This window comes from Phalacrocorax aristotelis, chromosome 1 (assembly GCF_949628215.1).
Source record: "Phalacrocorax aristotelis chromosome 1, bGulAri2.1, whole genome shotgun sequence".
Lineage (NCBI taxonomy): Eukaryota > Metazoa > Chordata > Aves > Suliformes > Phalacrocoracidae > Phalacrocorax > Phalacrocorax aristotelis.
The window spans coordinates 218994727-219013719 of NC_134276.1; the positions used below are offsets into that span (position 1 = coordinate 218994727).

The 18993-nt window shown below is 56.2% G+C and overlaps 1 protein-coding gene across 11 annotated transcripts in view; it reads right to left on the bottom strand.

The window, feature by feature from the left end:
- The window catches only part of SHANK3 (SH3 and multiple ankyrin repeat domains 3), a 401813-nt gene that overhangs the window by 379556 nt on the left and 3264 nt on the right, over positions 1-18993 (bottom strand). For 10 of the 11 annotated variants that reach the window (XM_075081824.1, XM_075081828.1, XM_075081835.1 and 7 more), the window contains exon 2: positions 12125-12174. The gene's annotated coding sequence lies outside the window, so the exon portion shown is untranslated. Of the gene's footprint in view, positions 1-5126; positions 5228-12124; positions 12175-18993 lie in introns of those variants that run through there. The other variant, XM_075081827.1, reaches the window with a different exon arrangement.

Consider the following 18993-nt stretch of genomic DNA (forward strand, 5'->3'; position numbering starts at 1 on the left):
CAGCACCCTGCAGCGAGGGGCTGAGGGCAGGACAGGGACTGCATGGACTCTTGGCAGGACCTGCCACGACCCACGTATGACCCTGAGACCCTGTGGTATCAAATCTCGACAGCTGATACCCTGGCAGAGGAAGCAGGGCTGAGGGAAGCCGGATCTGTATGGAGGACTCTGGGCACGTACCAGCCACCCAGCAAGGCCAGGAGACAGCCCAGCAAAGGGCAGGTGTCAGAAGTCCCTGGCCTGGGATTCCTCCCTGAGGCTGGCAGCTGCTGTGGGACAGGCATAGCCTCGCCGGACATGGCAGCGTGGGAGACCAGCTCTGCCTGCCTCTCGGTCAGGCCTGAAAGTAGCTGAAGGCTGGACGCAAAACAAGCTGTCATCTCTACCGTTCAGCTACTGCCACAGGCTCAGGGTGAGGACTGGGACTGATTTTTATTAGTTACTTAGATGAAGGGATCAAACAGCACCTTAATGAAATGCAGTGTGAAAGTGGGAGTGGGCAAGTGAAAAGGGCCTGAAGAGATTAGAAAGAAGAGCAGAAGGAACACAAAGTTCTGCTTGGAAAAATACACGTAGCAAAGAGATAAATCATCAGAAATACAAGTGACACGTGGTCTGACTGCATCCCGTGGGCATGCATCCACATAGAGGCGGGCAGACCCTGGAACAGATGGGACAACAGCAGCGCACACTTGCGTACGCCCTCGCAAGAAGCAGAGCAGGAAGACCTCCTGCAGCTGGGGCATGCGTGTATACCTGCACCTTCACGGAGCTGGTGAGGACCCATGAGCTGCAGGAAGCCTGGAGCCAACACGGAGGAATACTTTGGATGCCAACCCATCTGCCCGAAGGCACTGGGGAAGGATCCCGAGCTCTGCCTGTCACCTCTCCAGAGCCACATCCACGCTGTGCAGGCGGGGGCACACCTCGCTCACAGCAGGCACCATTCGGCACAAGACCTCCCAAATGCTATAGCTTTCCTCTGAACGTGTGCTAACGCAGATGGGCCCGGCTCCCACCTGCTGCCTCCCTCACTCTGACACACGGCCCCACAGGGAATTAAGCAAGAGTAATGCCACAGTGGTCCCTTCACAGAATCACAGAGTGGTGGGGGCTGGAAGGGACCTCTGGAGCTCACCCCGTCCCACCCCCTGCTTGAGCAGGCACACCCAGAGCAGGGGGCACAGGACCGCGTCCAGGCGGGGGGTGAATGTCTCCAGGGAAGGGACCCCACAGCCTCTCTGGGCAGCCTGTGCCCCTGCTCTGGCACCTGCACAGCAAAGGGGTTTGTCCTCATGTTCAGGTGGGACTTCCCGTGTTCCACCTTGTGCCGTTGCCCCTTGGCCTGGCGTTGGGCACCACTGAAAAGAGCCCGGCCCCATCCTCCTGACGCCTGCCCTTCAGATATTTATAAGGATTGATGAGATCCTCCCTCAGCCTTCTCTTCTCCAGGCTGAACAAACCCAGGTTTCTCAGCCTTTCCTCACAAGGGAGATGCTCCAGCCCCTGATCACCTTGGCAGCTCTGCGCTGGGCTTGCTCCAGCAGTTCCCTGTCCTTCTTGAGCTGGGGGGCCCAGAACTGGATGCAGCCCTGCAGGTGTGGCCTCACTGGGGCAGAGCAGAGGGGGAGGATGACCTCACTTGCCCTGCTGCCCACACTCCTTTTCATGCAGTCCAGGACACCGTTGGCCTTCTTGGCCCCAAGGGCCCGGTGCTGGCTCAGGGTCACCTTGTTGCCTCAGCCAACACAGCTTCACCTACCCTTAGATACCACCCTGCAGCAACAAACCAAGCAGGCCAGGATCTACACCCTAAAGAAGTCCTGCAACCAGGGTGTCCCAACGAACAGAGGTGGCTCTGGCTCATGGCCTCTCAGGGGCAAATCTCCATCTGCCCAGCCTGGCAGCAGCACCCATCTGAGCCTGTGCCTCCAGTCTGCTGCCTGTAGTTCTGTTCAACTATTGCCATTCATTGATTTTATTTCTTCCCTTTTTTTTCTGTCTTGTTATTTCACTAGGGGGAGAAATGAAATGCTCCAGATAGTAATTGTCAGGATTATCCTTGCTTTTTTCCTCAATCTTCTGGTACCTCATTAGTTCCCAATAATGTTCAAGATACAACTGTGAATAGTTGGAAAAGCGCACTGGCCACCCCCACCCCTGAACTCCATTACAGACTTGCAGAGTCATTCACATTCATTTTCTCTTATTAAATCAACTTCTCTGCTGAGGAAAAAAAAAATCACTTATCTTGAAAAAAAGATATAAATTGAGTATCTTATAAATTATAATCCAATGAGTCTTATTCTAACATCAGGAAAAACAGATGAAAAAATCATCAAAGAGAGTTATAAAATCTTTCAAGATTTCATAGTGAGAGGAACAAATCAGTAATGCTTCCATCAAAGAAAGTCACGCCTCACTAATCTAGTAGAGCTCCCTGCATGTGCCACCAGGAGCACCAATAAGTGAAAGCCAGAGCAGAGCAGTTTATTTAGATTTCCAAATGCTCTTTGCAATAGCCCTCACAAGAGGTTGTAAAGTCCAGCCACCTTTACCTCTTATGCTGTGAGAAACAGCGTTCCCCGATGGCCTGCTCCACTCCCCGCCATTCCCAGTGTTAGAGTCTAAGCCACCTTCCCTGACATCTCTCACAACCTCCTCCGTCAAGGGCAGCCATGCCATAGGGATCATCTCACCCTACGCTGTTGAACATTGCTCTGGCATCTTCAGGTTTCGCCACTGGGACTCCAGGTCCCCGCTGGGTTAGAGATAATGCAGAACCACGGCCATCACTTGGTGTATCACTGAATTACTCTTCCTCTGGAGAGAAGGCATCTGGCTGTGAAAATCCTGGGAAATGTGCAGTGCTAGTGCTGTGATGGTGGGACTTAGAAAGGTGCAACAGGCAAGATCTGAAGAAGACAAGCAGCCCCAGGGCATGATAAGAGCAGGAAGAAGAAATCAAGGCACTCATCAGCAGGGGTGCCAGCTGGAACTGCTCCTGAGACAGGGGAAGCTGGCGTCTCTCCAGGGAGGAGAGAAGGTGCTGCCACTCTGGCCTGTGGCAGGGTGAGAACAGGTTGGCGCAGCCAATGGGAGCCCAGAGAGGGGTGCAAAGACCTGTGGCTGTTGTCAGCATCGGCACTAGGTCCTGCAGCCTGTGGTGAGAGCCCAGCACTGTGCGGAGCCAGAGCAGGGCTGCAGGAGGCTGGGAGGTTGCTCTTTCCGTCCTCGGGGACAGGGCTGCTGGCACCCCAGGTGCCATGTCTGAAATCCTCTTACAAAACTCTTTCTTCCAGGTCTCTTCTTGCTCTCTCCTCTTCCTGGAAAGCTGTTTCAGACCCTTCTTTGCTGTGATGGTTAGAAATGGCCTAATTTCTAGCCCACACATTCATGGCTAGTTTACCCTACTCTTGCGTCAGCTTTGTCTGTTAGCTTGTGCAGCTCTTCTCCTTTGTGTGCGTAAGTATTTATATGCAGGCAGCAATTAGATCCACACTCAGACTTCACTTTGCAGGCTAAACAAGTGCCACTTATGTGCTCTCCTCTTGCATGGCAGACCCCTTCACCCAGGGACATACATAGAGGGACTGACTTACTCAGGAGGAGCCCTGATCGCAGGGACCGGTTGCAGTTTGGATTCATACTTAGGGACACAAAATAACACACTTCCAAATGAGCCCTGCGTGTGGCTCGTGCCTTTAAAACCCCTTGTCACCCAGAGTGCACATCGCAGGTGGGTATCAGCTCCTGCCCCAGCAGCAGTCCCACAGATGCTAACAGTCTGCTAGGGAGCATTGGAGATGAAACCAGGGTAATAGCAGCTAGCACCTCAACAGCAACAGCGACAATCTTTGCAGAATCAAGGGAGATCTTACAAGTCTCAGCATGGGGGCAAAGCAGAACAGCACACCTTCTATATCTTCCTCTGCAGGGGCTGTTGGCCACCCAGGCATCATGGCCACAAACTCCTGAGTGGGGTTAACCTGCACCCAGCCACAATGTCTTGCAGAAACCTCCAAGCACTGGTCTACTACAGCAAGCAATGCAGCCTGCCTGGGACTAGCAGTTTTTCCTGTCTGAATAAGGGTTAAATTCCCTCCCCTTTCCAGCACCTTCTTTCCCACACACAGTAAGCCTGCTAGTACACTACCTAGGGCTTCATTCCCCCACTCATATGCCGAGTGACTCTGTCACTCCTGAAAGGCCTGGCCCTTTGAGGAATAGGGTCTCTCAGGCCACACAAACATGGTAGCAACTGGCTCACCACATCCCCAGGTGCACCTGCACAGTGAAGGCTGGTACTTTGGCATGGTACAGGACACTGCAGGCAGCTGCTCTCTCGCACAAGTGCTGCTTTCCTGGGAGAGATGGCAAGGAGTAAAAGCTAGTGCAGCACCGACTCAGAGGGTACCAGGTACTTGGGTCATGATGACGCATGGGAGAAGCACACACACTGCAGCTCTCCCCCATGGCCGCACACTGGCAGGGTACAAGCTGCACCAGGGTTGTGCTCCAGAGTTCCTTGTGCCACACCAGGGTTGTGGGTGAATACAGCAGCATCACAAGTGGGGGCCAAGGGGAGATCCAGCATCCTGCTGGGGTGCCACGTCTTGGGTGGGTGTGGAGAGTAGCACACAGGGCTGTCACTACTGGGATCACTAGGAACAGCAATGTATGCTGGGGCTGTCATGGTTGCAGCAGCTATTGGGGTACCACCTCTTCCTCGCTGTTAGTGAGAGGACCAACCAGGACAGACTTCACCTGACTTACTCCAGATCAGCACCCAGGCTGCTGCACCAGGGACAAGGCAGCACATCCACCCACTTGCACCAGCATCACCCCTGCCCTGCCAGACCCTGCAGACATGGCCACAGAGCCTCAGGCAATGCTTGCCCTGCCAGAGACCAGATCCAACACCTGCTCCGGTGGCTCCCACAGCACCCCAGGCTCTGCTCCTGCAACAGCACTGAGCCTGGGCCCGGCTCTATGTTCAGGTGCTATGAAAGCTCCTCGTCACCCCTAAGTCCTCCTCCCAGGACCAGAGAGCCCTGGGTCACATTTAACAGCCCTGCCCAGAGTCCCCAGCCATCCCACGCTGCTGCAGGGAGTCAAGCCCTCACCTCAAAGGATCGGGGAGTGTCCGCTTTCACTTGGCTGGCAATGCCCACAAGACAAGCAGAGGCATCCTCTTGCAGAGGCCACACGTTACTGATTTACCAGGGGCAGCTACAGCTGCCGCTGGAATGCATGGTCGACGTTTGCAGGCACTGTAGAAGGCACAGTAGCCTCCGTGGAGGCGGGATGGAGAGCAGGAGGGACTGTGCCGCTCTGCTCCCACCACCGGGCCTGAGCTCAGTGCCCCACACAGTGTGTCGGAAGTCTGGGGCTCCCACAGACCACCTTCCCACTGACCCAGGGCTGGTCCTTGGTATCCTGCCAGTTCCATGCCTGGGGCTCCCAGGCAGGGCCCTGCCCAGAGCTAGGGCTCCGCAACGCCAGAGCTGTCCTCATTGCTTATCTGGGCACAAGCAAGTCAGTCAGCCCTGCTGTTTGCCATGGCTCCGTCCCAGCCCCACGTGACAGGTAGCACAAAGCAGTCTGTACCAGCCCAACCTTGTCCTTTGCCATCACTGCCCGTGTCCTCCAGAGCTGATCTATGCAGGCATGGGCAGGCACAGGATTGTGCTTAAGGTGACCCCAGACTGAGTGTCAGGATGCACAGAGCTGATGAGCGAAGGGAGAGGGAGCAGTGCTCATTGATCAGCATGCACGTGGCTGCAGTGTCCTGCAGGGCCTGACGGGTAATCCTCCTGCGAATTGATTTTCCCTCTCTCTGTTGGCCAGGGTTAGTGGGTCACTGGGCATGTGTGCATGATTAAAGGGCAAGTCCCGCCATGCACCACACTTGGGAGCAAACCCGCTGCACCAGTGTTTGGCTTTCCTGGCATGACAGCAGAGCACTGCTGTCCCCAGTGAAGGGCAGCAGGATAAAGAGCAGCATCCTCTGCCCATACAGTGCAGGCCCAGGAACACCAGGGCTCTTCTGTGTCTCTGAGTGCTCAGCAAAGAGGCAGGGGCACCCCTGAACTCCACCAGCACGTGCACACGTGGAGGCAGCTGCAGTGCATGGCTAGTGGCAGTTTGCAGGGGACCCTGCCTGCAGAGTCCTGGGGCAATAGTCTTTGACACAGGGATTCCCAAGAGCTGTCCTTAGCAGTCGCTATCTGACGCCAGGGCCACACAGCCCTGAGCGTGGCTTGGGGCAGCACAGCCGCTGCCAGGCTCAGCCCTGCACATTGCCTGGCCACATACCCCCTTCCCTTGGCAGGCTGGGAAGGTAGTACAGTGGTGTGGCAGGCAGGACAGCACATGCATGCTGAGGCTGCAACACACAGGCATTCAGTGGCAATGTTGGGACACAGTGGCTTGGTCCCTGTCCCCATCCCTGTGCACTCACTGCCACCCCTGGGCTGGACATGCAGACACACAGGCAGCCCACGCCACCAGCTGGCCCAGGGAGCTCACCCAGGTTAAAAACAAGCCCATTTTGTCCTGGTGGCTTTTAGTAGGAGCAGCTCAGAGCTCTAGCTGTTCCTGTAAAGCAGAAGCAGTGATGAACAATGACACAAAAGCAGGAATGGGGGGCTGGAGTGAAAAGTCTGCAACCCAGCCCTATCAGACTGCACACACAGCCCTGGCCATATGTGTGGTGTCTTAAATCCAGGCTTCTGTCACACACACACACCCCTCCCCTGGGTCTGCTGCATGCACTCTGCCTGCTTCCTCACCCTCTTTGAGATAGCCAGCTCCTGGTCTTGCACAGGAATGGCTAACTCTCAGGCAGTTTGGGGTTTGTAGCATCCCAGCCTCATTCCTTGGGCTCTGTGCATCCTTGACTGCCCCCAGGGAGAACAACTCTTTGGGGCTCCAGGCTCCCACAGCAGCAGCAAGATGCAAGCAGCTGCCCTGGCCATGTGAAGACAGTCCCTCAAGCCTCCCAGCCTGGCTCACTCCAGTACAAATCCAGAGTGGAGAACCACTTCCCAGGCATCCTCTCTCCCTCTCCAACTGACATATGTCTCAGCTCTCCCCAAGCTCTTCTCCATCAGAGATGGAGCAAGTCTCCATTGCTTCCTGCTCCATGGTCCCCTCCGTATATGTCCTGGTTCCTGGAGAAGCATCAGTGACCATGGTTGCTCCTCCCAGGCTGCCCTCACAGTTCCCTGTGCAGCATGTGCTCAGAGTCAGCCCCACAGGCCACACAGCACCCCAGCCTGTCCCCACAGGACCCCACCTCAGGGTGCACCTGGCGGAAGGGAGGAACGGAGCCTGGGGAAAGGCAGAGGTAGCAGAGACTTTGAAGCTTGCAGGACCTACTTCCCTGCAGTGCAGCTGGGACCCATGGGCTCCGTGTGCTGTGAGGGCACCTCACAGGAGCTGGCACCACTAATGCAGGACCCCAGGGATGTGGTGACTGCTGCTCTAGTGGGGAGGGGTCCTCAGAGTCCCATCACCACACAGGGCCTGCCCCAAGCCTCTTGCAACAGGGGTGTCTGCAAACCGCAGGTCCTTCCCTGCTAGGAATGGAGACCCAGCGGGGGCAGTGTACGGCTGGCCCAGCCTCGGGCACTCAGGGTCTGCAGAGACCAGCAGAACCCACAGCCCATGGGGCAGCTCAGCACTGAGAGCTGCCCATGCAGCCTGCCCCACCCCAGGAAGGCATCTCCAGAGCAGGAGCCAGGGGATGCCTGCAGTGAGAACAGCCTCACTGGGAGGAACTGGGGATCCTGGGGCCTTTGCACACTCTCCCGGCAGTAACTCTGCGCGTGAGTGGTGCGTAGCCATAGGAACATCACTTAACACAGTCACCTTGGTAACGACAGCTACACGCTCTCATGGAGCACGTGTGAGGCCCTGTGCACCCCCAGCTGGGGTCCCCCAATCCTGCACCTGCGATCCTGCACCCATGTTGCAGCCTGCTGCCTGCCCAGTCAGCAGGTCACACTGCCTTGCAGAACCAGGGGGGACAGAGACAGACCTCTCCTGGCTGTGGCACTGCACCATCCACAGTACTACAAGAGCAGTTCACCACCAAGACCAGAGCAGGGAGTCAGATCCTTCCAGAGTCCCATGGACCAGCCTGGCCACAGACACCTCTGTCCAGAGCTATGCACTGGATGGACTGGTATCTCCTCCTGTCCCACAGGCTACTGAACCCCCATCAGCTCCTCACATGGAGCCAGAGCATAAGGACCACACACACACACACACTCCCAGTCCACGGACGCAGGAGACGAACATGCCTGGGTCAGACACAAATGAGGACACAGCCAGGAGGAACAAGACCCTGGAGCCTGCCCCACCATGGACAAGCTGGCAGAAAGCACATCTGCTCCCTCCATCGCCCCACACCACCACTAGGCACAACTGCAGGTAAGCACAGCCCAGGAAGATGGTAAAGCCCAAGGACAAGTAAACCCAAGCATTAGTTTCCCACAACTCCCACCTTCATCTCTGCAAGCACCTCTGTGTCCTTGCACAGTGGGCAGCAGGTACAGACCCACAGCAGCACAGCCACGTAAACACCCAGCCCCTCGATGTGTGGGCAATGCCACGACCCAGGCTGATCCAGCTTGCCATTCTGCATAGCTGTAGGGCTGCACAGACTTGAGGATTGCCCTATACCTGTTGCAATCCTGCACCATTCCTCTGCCCTCCTGGCTCCAGCTTAGGAGGAGCATGACACAGCAAGAAGCAAGAAACCCAAGGACCTCCAGGAATTATACAATCTGCAAAGCAACCTGGACAGCCCTGCTGCTGCCAGGACCTACCACCCCCTCATCATCATCACCAGCAAAGTCCCATCACCATCCCCTTGCTCAGCCTCACCTGTGATGGTCTTGGCCCTGCCCCAGCACAACCCCTGCACCACGCCAGCATCCCAACCTTGCCAGCGCCCTGGCCTCCCTGCCAAAGCTCCGGGCCCCAGCAGCAGAGAACAGGGTACAGTGCTGCCAGTACTGATCCCGTGTCTAGGAGCGTATATCTGACCTGTTCCCAGAGACTCGGTGCTGCCCAGGTGCAGACACTATCCAGAGCTGGTGTCAGGGTGGCTGCCACCCCAGAAAAACATCCTGCCGCTGCAGGAGCCCAGGGCACCCACTGATCAGCCAGCCTGAACACACCTCTCAGCTTCTCCCGCTTAGCCCTTAGGTAATAGGATAACGCTGCCTCCATCTGTTTGTCTGGGACTGAGTCGCTAATCGCCTCTCTGGCATCCCTCCTCTCCCTGCACCCCTGCCCAGCCCTGCCTCCAGCCCTGTCCCACCTCACAGAGGCAGCACAGGGCCAGCACAAGGCAGAGCTGCTGCACTGGCAGGAGTTGGGGAAGAGGTTCCAGGCAGCAGCCATCCAGGCAGCCATGGCAGGGACAGAGAGGGGCAGGACTGAGCCAGGCTCCTGACTTGGCCACAGCCTCCTGCAGATACCGAGAAACCTCCCCATGTCCCACAGACTTGAGCTCCCGCTGTAGAAGGGAAGGACAGTCCTTCCCCACCAGGGCTAGGAACAAAGCCCTGCAACAGGGCTTGCCTTCACCAAGCCCAGCTCTACAGGGTCCTGCCCCCACTGGGGTCTGCTGTTCTGCTGCAGAACAAGGAGGCCAGAGCGCCGTCTTCTGTGGAGTGATCTGCTGCAAGTGTTCAGAAATTATGCTGCCACAGCAATCAGATTTGGGCCCTGTAAGCCATGGATGTGCTCTGGGACCAGGCAGGACTGACTTCATTGAACACACAAGCCAGTAGAAGAATAGTCTGGATAAATGCCCACATCTCAGTACAAACATAATTCATCCCCACTGCACATATTCCAAGACTGCACCTGCTCTGCATCAGCAGCCAGTGCTTAGACAACTGGCACAGCCCTGCAGCCCTGCGGGAAAGCACCCCTCGCAGCGCAGCAGCTCCCCAGCCCTGAACTGCCTGGCACAGCAAGGCACAGCACGGTGACTTCCCTGTACGGAAACACGCAGCACAGCCCACACAGCACAGCCCACGCAGCGCAGCCAGCCCCTGCACGGAAACACGTAGCACAGCCCACGTGGCTTGGCCCACGCAGCACAGCCAGCCCTGCATGGGCAGCTGAATTATCTGGAGGGTTTACAAGGTGAAGTGGCAACACATTTCAGGGTCCTGGAACAAAGCTGCAAGCTCTGAAAAGAGCCTGCTGAAGCCAGAAAAAGCACCCACTATTCTTGTGCTTTAGCATTTTATGTTTCCTTTGTTTCATCCTCTGGTTTCCAAGACTTCATCCTGAAGCTTGACATACACTGCTTGCTGCACACCACAGCTCAGCCTGCCTAGCGCACAGGGAGAATGGGCTGGGTGAGGCTGGGACTTTCTGAGCCCCAGTCCCACAGAGGCGTCCATATGGTGCAGACATGCACAGGGGTCCCTTGCTTCTCAGCTCATCCCAACCCTGGGGTGGGGCATGACAATGTCTGCAGTGAATGGGGTTGGCAGGTCAGCCTGGGAACACGGGCAGAAGCTGGAGAACTGCTCCTCTGCAAGCCCCAGCACTGGTTGCGCTGGTGCACGCTAAGCAGTAGGCGGGAACACACCCTCAGGGGCAAACTCCAGGTGTGCACACCTGGAGCGGGAACAGCATCAGCCAGACCCTCCACTGGCAGGAACCAGCTGGTAGTGTGCCAGGTAGGGGCTGGCGTCCTTGCTGGGCACCCAGAAACCTCTGTGGAGAGGGAAGAGAGAAGGCTGTTCCAAGGAGCATGCAGAGGCCAGGGCAGTGCACAACTCAGGGCAGGAGACTGGGCCTACCACCAAGCAAAGAACGTAAGGCAGGCAGGGGACAGACCAGTCCCACTCCCACAGAACATCTACCCTACCTTTCCCCAGCTGTGTCTTATAGCTCAAGCTACTTCTCTGCCAGCTGTCGGCAGTAGCTTCCCCGCTCCTCTCTCCTGTGTGGTCCCTCATGCTTCCCTGTCCCCAGTGTGGCTCTGGCTGCCCTTTCCTCCTTCTGTGCCAGGCCCTGGCCCTACCACAGCCACAGCAAGCAACTGCTGCATCCCTCCCCTGCCCACATCCATTCGGTGCCCTGGGAGGAAGAATGTGCCACCCGTGCCCTTGGCCTGGCGTCCTGGGGTAGGGGCATACACCATTGCTTTTCTTCCCTTTGTGGGTCATGAGGTCTGGCACCTGCCATTAATGGTGCTGCAAGTTTACTGTGCACATATGGAGCCAGCTGGCCTCATACCACGGCACTGCAACTCCCCTCTGCCAGCCTGACAGCAGCCACAGAGACCACCAAAAGCCTAAATAGCTCAGTGCGGCCAAAGAAAATGCCTTTCACCATATGCTGCACATTTGCAATCAGCTCCCATCAAGACCTTGCCCTGGTCTGTAGGGCAGCATGCAGGTAGCACCCAGCCCATAAGTACAGCTGTGGGGTGACATGCCCACCAGCCACACCAGTTCTGGGGATGGGCAGTGCTTGCAAAGGGTCCGGCGTCCTCACGCAGGACAGTAAAAAGCCCCACTGCATGAGGCAGCATCCGAGTAGCCAGGGTTGGAAGAAGCACCCACACCTGTGTGATGTGCAGGAACCCTCCTGTCCTCTGACACCAGTGGTACTTGTCCCAGACAGAGATTCTGGATCCCAGCTGGATAGGCCTGGGGGATCCCGTCAGAGAGGGCACCCTGGATCCCAGCTGGATGGGCCCAGGCAGACCTGGCTAGCCAGTCTCCCCCAGAACCCTTCCTCCTGATGCATCCTCAAAGCACATCATGTAGTAATGACCTACCCCTGCCTCACAACTGCTTCTGCATCACCTGCAGCCTACCTAAACACATCCTGTGCCCTCCAGCCTGAGTCCTGCCATCCTTTCCAGCCCTCACAAGCCCTGTTCCTGTCCTCAGCCCTCCATGAGGCTGCCCCCAAGCACCACAGCCAGGGTCCCTGTCCCCCCTGCCCCAGACAGACCATCCCCTCCCTGGACAAGGCTGCAGGGCTCTCACCAGCCTGTGCTTTCTCCCCACCACGTCCTATTGGGAAGCCCATGGCATTTCTGAAGGCAGAAATGGAAGGACAGAACAGTGCTTACCTGAAATGACAGTCACGGGCACAGGGTCACAGCACTCCCTTTTCATCAACCTGCGGACAACAGAGAGCAAGGACAGCATCAGTGCAGCACTACCTGCATGGCCCCCAGGCACGCTGCACCCATGCAGACAGCAGATACAGCCTCAGGACCGCAGGGAAGTGTGGAACTTGCAGGGCTGGGAACCAGAGCATCCCCAGAGCAAACCTTCTGCAGGTCACCAGGGAGAGAGGCAAGGTCACCTACAGCTTGCACCACCACCTGCTGCCCCGCCACAGCAGAGCATCCCTGGCCTCCTTACACATCAGGAGCAATGCACTCCAAGCCCTCCCACCCACACAAGCCCATCCTCACCCCGTGGACACCTACTGCCCCCCAAGGAGAGCCACAGGGGCTCTGCCCCTTGCCCAGGCAGGCTGGAGGACTGGCAGACCCCTGCCTCCACTGGCCCCATAGCATGGCTCAGTGGGGCCACTCATGAGGGCAGTGCAGCTTCCCAAGGTAACAGCCCAGGCCAAAGTGCCAGGGGAGGTGGACACAGCTGTCCTGGGCTGGCAGGGCTCCTCGAGCACCTCTCCCACGCTGGGGCAGCGGGGGTCCTTGAGTACCTCTCCCACCCTGGGGCAGCGGGGGCTCTCAAGCACCTCTCCCACCCTGGCTCATGTGCTCCCAGGCAGAGTCTTGAGACTCAGAGCAGGAAGCAGAGCATCTCTGATGCAGCTTGAGAGCAGAAGCAGGCTCAAGCTGAAATGCCAGCAATGTTAAGGGTCAGATCCTCCACAGGGTCAACCCTCTCATTCTTTTTTTCTGGACGAGCAACAGAGGATCAGGGCCCAGCTGAGCCCACCTCCAGAATACAACAGGGCATGTGCCGCAGGCTAAAATCAGGAGCAGCTATGGGCAGTCAGGAAAAGAGAAAAGTGGATCCATAATGCCTCTGCTCTCTTATGTGCTGAAATGTGCACGCTCTCTCCTTCTCATTAAAGATGCTTTCTGGGTGAGTGGCTGAAATGGCTGCTATGTTGTAGAAAATTAAAAATGTATGACTTGGGATTTCTCGGAGCACGCCTGTTGTGCTGCAGCTGGTGTCAGCAAGTACAAGGTACTACAGGGGGAAGGGGCCACTGTAAGGATCCCGTTTTTGCAGAGAGCTCGTGGTGTGCCACATGGGCAGCTGGGGTGCCACGAGGCTTTAAACATTTTATAATATATACTCCAGCCTCCACTGGTAGAGGGATCACAGGTACTGTGATGCACCTGGAAAACCCAGTAGCTATTGTGTGCCTCTGGAAAATGACATCCCAGTGAGGCCATAGCAGGATTCTCCGGACACAGCTGCCACTGCCCCACTGACTCCTCTCCTGAGAAAAGGTCACAGGACACCTGTGCCATGAAAACAGAAGAAACCTACCACAGCTGTTTATGTGGGACCTAAACAAAATAGCACAGGGCATGTGTGTGTCCTCCTTGGACATTTAGTGACCATAGTGAACAGAGTATCTCTCCTGTCCCTTGGCACTGGGAATACCAAGACTGAGCAGGGCAGGCAGTGGGGCAGGGGACTGCTGTGCCTGCAGGAACATCAAACTTCAGTGACCACAGCCTTGCAAAGCTTAGAGCCTGCAAGGTAACAGCCCTGGGCACAGGGAGGCACAGGCTGGGACACTTACACAGCCTCCCTCCCACCCATGTGCCATCCAAAATCCCTCGCTGCAGCACAGAGCATGGTCCCAAAGCCAGGGTAGGGCACAGACCAGCCCCAGCCCTCCCACCCCACCACTTTTTTGCTGCAATTAGAAGGCTTGGATAAGGGGGTGGGTTGTGTGGTACTGCGGAGCAGGAACTCCCCGTCCACCAAAGGCATCTCCATCCACCAAAGGCATCTCTGGCAGCTCATGCTCCCAGGTCACCCCGCCACCTGCAGGCAGCCTCAGCCCAGGGACACGGTGGGTTTGGGCTGGAACTACGCAACATGGCTACAGCTACATGTCACCAAAGGCAGCATAACCCAAACACCCCATCATGCCTCGTGGCCCAGCTCTACACCCTCTGAGCCTCCACAGAGGCTTCAGATGGACAGCTAACCAAACCACATACATGCAGCAGTCATCTGGAGCACAGGAGCCTTCCCAAAATACACACCAAGGCCTCAGGTTGTGACAGCTGCTGTCACAGCCACAGCACAAGCCTGGGAAGCTGAGCTGCGAGCCCCCAGCAGCACCTCATCCCGACCCAGCCAAGCACAGGCTGCACTTTACCACCATCCCCCCCAGGTATGGGAGGGCTGGGGCAGCACAGGGAGCAAAATGGTCAAGAGAGCACATGAGGAATACCTGCCTGCACAGCCATCATCCTGGGCCCAGTCCCATGTGTCTAATAGGTGCAGGACAGGGCACCAGGTTCCCTGGGAAAATGCAAAACCAAGGGGGACTCAGAAACAGGAAGCAAGAATGACCAACGGGCAAAAAAAAACTTTCATAAAAAGAGAAAGGAAAGAACAGAGATTGCTGCCTTAGAAGGAGGCAAATAAGAGGGGACACAGATAAAAGGCTGTAACATCCTGAACAGTCTGCAGAAAGGAGACGACGCTTCTGCTCTTCTCATCTCACAGCATGAGGGCAGCAGAAATGTCGTGGGATCTCACACTAAGAAAAGGAAATAATTCTCCACATCAGCGTACCTAGATGGTGTAGCTCAATGCCACAGGAAGCCCTTGAGGCTCAGAAAAGTGCAAGTTCCCAGACAGATCTAAAGGTTTCTTGGGAGAGGATACCAACCAAAGTTACTGGCGGCAGCAATGTGGCAAGGCTGTGCAGCCCTCTCCTACCAGCTCCACTGCAGCCTGTGACAGCCAGCAGGATCACCCCTCAGTGCAGGCAGCTGGTCCCCAGCTCCCACAACAGCCACTGCCCCTCTGCAGCCCCAGGGCAGTGCCAGAGGCAGGCCAGGCAGCAAGACAGTCCCAAAGTGTGGCTCTGAACTGCAGAGCAGCACCCAGCACCGGCAGCAGCCCTGCTCCATCTCCAGCAGGATGGCTCTTCCTCCTGGCTCTCACCCACACTCCCTCCATCCCACCCTGACCTCCAGGGCAGATCTGGACCAGCACAACCACCTCCTGGGTCCCTCCTTACCTGGGCCTCTCAAGCACCATCTTTTATGTCCTCAGGTGGTGAGGGCCCCATGGAACGTCAATGATGGGAATATACATCCAGTAATGTCAAAGGCACTGATCTGCACGGGAAGCAGCTCAGGAGATAAATTAAATGCTTATAATATGAGCATCTTCTCCCAACCCTGATAACAGGCAAAAGAGACTTATGAGTTTATTATTGGACCTGATAAATTAAACTCTTCACAGAAGAATAAATTATGCAGATGATCTGCGATGTATTTAGACTGCAGCTTGCACACTGCCAGGATCCTAGTCCTCACAGTCCCTGAGGATCCTGCTGTCTGTGGAGCCAGAGGGCCCTTGTTCAGGCTAGCAGGGAGAGCTCCAGGGAGGCTGTTATTCCTCTTGCTCATGGATGGCAATTCTGCCTTTTCCTTGTCTAAGTCTGACTCTTTTATCATGAATGTCCAGACTCCCTGCTTTTCGTTCAGCTTCTTCCCTTTCCGGGATAAGAGGCAAGGACTGCAGACTCACAGTAAGTACAGAAGCTGGTTCCCAACAGTCCAACAAACACAACATGATCAGAAATGACAAGTCAGTGGAAGTAAAACTGTCCCCAAGACAGAACTGGGAGCTGGGAAGCATCTGGAAACTCCTCTCTCAGGAGGGTTGTGGGAATGCCTCTCTGCACAGAGAGTTGTCCGTGATGTTATGATACACAGGGGATGTGCCCATTTCTGCCTCCTGATGCCTCCGGGCTCTGACCCCACAAAGGGACAATGCCACTTGGTCCCTCTCACAAGCATCGTTAAGGAATCCATTCCAGCTGCTCTAGACAAGAAATGCAGACAAAGCCTTCCCCGGCAATAGGGCAGCCACAAACCCGGGCCAAGGGCTGCGGTGCCATAGGCAGACACAGCTGCACATCCCTGCACAAGACCAAGCTCACACACTGGTCTGGCCACACCACTGCTAAATTGCCACCATAGCGTGGCACTGCCTGGCACAGCCTGGTCAGGCACAGCTGCTCGACATGGCCCCCATGGGCCTGTGGGACTCAGGCTGGAGGTGAGCAGACAGTCAGGGCAAGCCTAAGTATGTCCATTATGTCCCAGCAGGCTCCTGCCACAGCTCCAGGGATCTGTGACCCTGCAGTGAAGCAGAAGACATCGAGGAAGGGGTACAGCCTGCAGGCCCCGAGCCCTAGCATGCAGTGTGCTGTATCCCCACGCACGCTGGGACCTGTAGTCCCTTTCTGCCAAGTCCAGGAAACATTACATCACACTGTAAGGACATGGCTGAGCCTCCGCTGAGCCTCCTCTGGGCAGCAGAAGGTCCCCGTGGCCGGCTTCCGCCAGTGCCGAACAATAGCGTCCAGGGCTGAGCACTTGCGGGGCCGCTGCGTTTCCTGCCATTCATTGCACTCCCCTGAGAATGTCTATAAAAAGCAGAAGAATGCAGACCTGGAAGTCTAAACCACCCCTTAAATAAGGCAAGAATGGCAGCATCTCCTGGGGGAAGGAGCCCTGCAGTCCCCAAGTGGGGGAGCAGGTGTAGGGAGGTGGGCCCAGGAACCATCGGTTCTTTCCTGGGGAGAAGTGCAGCCCTGAACCAAATTGCACCCTCAGGTTTCTCAGTACAAACAAGGCCCAGCTAATCACCAAACCCACCCCTGCCCACCAAGAGCTCTCTGCTGTTCTGGGGCTTGCAAAGTCAGCCACCTTGGCATGAAAGAGCAATCCAAATAACCAGCTCCTTCCAAATGAGCAGCCCCTCAAAGCAGGGGCTGTGCTGGAGCACAACCGCCCGGCCCCACCATGGAGGGCTCATGGCAAGTTGAGGCTGCAGGAGGCTGCTTGTGGAGAACACATCCTGCATAGGTCCCGGGGGCTCAGCTCTGCTTGGGGAGGGGCTCAGTGTGGTGAGAAGCTGGCTCTGATGGTCCCCTGGCACCACTCAAGGCTCTGCGCAGCCCCATTCCCACCTAAAGTCCCCTGTGCTGTCACAGCTGAGTCCATACCACATCCAGAATCACAAACTCACAGAGCTGCTGTCAGGGAGGGGAGAACATGCTGCCAGCAGAGATCTTTCAATATTTAATGATAGAAGAATCTCCTGATCAACCTGCTTCTTGGGTTACGAAAGTCCCCATTCATTCTGCTCCCCATAACAAGGTGAGCAGCCTGACTGCTGTTAGTGGCACAGGCACCCCATCCCCTGAGAGTTTGGGTTGATCCTTGAGAGACTTCCACGAAGCCAGCGCTGCCTCCCCTTCCCACGCTGCCAACTGGAGCCAAGACACCCATGAACCAGAGCTTTTGCCTGTTGTCACAGTTACAGCAGCTCAGCTGCATTTAGGAGTGGGATGGCAATTTACTCTTTGTACTCGTTTTAGCTGCACGGCCTCCCCCTGCTCCAGGTCTGCCATGGCAGAGGGGATTCCCGCTCCACAGCACTGCCAGCCCCACGAGGCTGCCGAGCCCCACCAGCACCCCGCAGCTCCTGCTGCTTGTGTCCCTGATGCCAAGGGCAGAGCCAGGCCACCAGATTGCACCTCCCGGGCTAGCACTTTCCAGTCACCACTGGGCTGGGGAAGGAGGCATGCACAGCAGGCTGGAGGGGGGCAGGGCACAGCTGGTCCCCCTTGCTGACTGGGAGGGGACCCTCTCCCTTCGCCAAGGCTCTGCTCACCTCAGCTTCTCTGCCTCCCCTCGCAGCTAATCCTGGTCTCCTGCACAAAGGGAGAACAGGGCAGGAGCCAGGAGCACTGCTGGGCTGCTGGCCCTCCTGACTGGCCTCCCAGTTGTAGCCCATCACTGGAATACTCCTCGGTCCCAAAGGCAGCTGCCAGGAGCAGCCTCCCTCCCACGTCTCCACCGCACACATGTCCCTGTCCCGGTTCTCATGGGAGAGCTCAGCTCTACCCCAAACGCTATTGCCAGCCTCTGGCCCAGCTCTGCAAAGCCCCACTGCAGCCACGCGCTCTGTGCTGCGCCCCAGGGCAGGACCAGCTTGCCATCGCCCTGGGCTCCTGTGGTGCCTCCATCGGGGAGCCTCACCCCACTGGGATGCCCCAGCTTCACAAATGCCTTGCCGTGCTCTGCGAGATGGGAAGGGGAGCCCAGCCTGCCACTCCGGTCCCGCTCCCACCCCACAGCCCCATACTCTGCTCCTCACCACTTGCACACACGTGCCTCATCATTTGCATATGCACTTATGCACTCCTGTGCGGAGGCAGCAGCAATAATTTTTAGCTGGTGGAAATCTCAACAGAATATTCTGTAGTGGGCTGCTGTGTGTCTGTTTGTGCGCACCTTCAGAACACAATAATCGTTTAAGTGAACAATGGAGTACAAAACACAAATAGTACAGATATGCATTATTCATATCATAATACTAAGAATATTAAGAATACTTATATGTTATATGAATATTTAGGTGTTATATGCTGTACAACAGAAAAAAATCCAGTTGTTATCTGAAAAAAAGGACCTTGTAATATTCTCCTTTGTGCTCTTTTTTTGCTGTCAGCCCCTTTTGCCACGTACCTTGTAAGTTTGGCACAGTCAGCAAAATCTCCACAGAGGGCTACTGTGCAGGTGCAAAATGCACAAGAATGTTGTAATGCGTTTAAGTGTCAGTATTAAAAAAATTATGGAAACTTATTATGGTTTGTCTCCATTACCTGCATGTCACTATTAAGACAGGATGACAACGAAAGTTTTTAGTGAAGTTTATAAAGTTCTGGGGGGAAAGACCC